The sequence below is a fragment of the Arachis hypogaea genome, chromosome 14 (assembly GCF_003086295.3).
Source record: "Arachis hypogaea cultivar Tifrunner chromosome 14, arahy.Tifrunner.gnm2.J5K5, whole genome shotgun sequence".
NCBI lineage: Eukaryota > Viridiplantae > Streptophyta > Magnoliopsida > Fabales > Fabaceae > Arachis > Arachis hypogaea.
Genome location: NC_092049.1, coordinates 46,344,208 through 46,344,825, shown reverse-complemented (window position 1 = coordinate 46,344,825; position 618 = coordinate 46,344,208). Strand labels below are relative to the sequence as shown.

The 618-nt window shown below is 39.5% G+C and overlaps 1 non-coding gene across 1 annotated transcript; it reads left to right on the top strand.

The window, feature by feature from the left end:
* Positions 1-510: 510 nt before the first annotated feature.
* Positions 511-618, top strand: LOC112746007 (small nucleolar RNA R71). The gene has a single exon (XR_003173907.1). It is a non-coding gene; the product is annotated as a small nucleolar RNA R71 (small nucleolar RNA).

Here is a 618-nt window from a genome sequence, read left to right as displayed (position 1 = left end):
ACTATTGTTAAACCTGTATTTTCCACCATTATTAAAGCCTTGTTGAGGCTTTTGTTGATCCTTCCATGAGAGATTTTGATGATTTCTCCATGATGGATTATAGGTGTTTCCATAAGGTTCACCTAAGTAATTCACCTCTACTATTGCAGGGTTCTCAGGATCATAAGCTTCTTCTTCAGAAGATGCCTCTTGAGTACTGTTGGATGCAGCTTGCATTCCATTCAGACTCTGAGAAATCATATTGACTTGCTGAGTCAATATTTTGTTCTGAGCCAATATGGCATTCAGAGTATCGATTTCAAGAACTCCCTTCTTCATAGGCGTTCCATTATTCACAGGATTCCTCTCAGAAGTGTACATGAACTGGTTATTAGCAACCTTGTCAATGAGTTCTTGAGCTTCTGCAGGCGTTTTCTTTAGGTGAATGGATCCACCAGCAGAAGTATCTAATGACATCTTTGATAGCTCAGATAAACCATCATAGAATATATCCAGGATGGTCCATTCTGAAAGCATGTCAGAAGGACACTTTTTGGTTAGCTGCTTGTATCTTTCCCAAGCTTCATAGAGGGATTCACCTTCTTTCTGTCTGAAGGTTTGAACATCCACTCTAAGCTT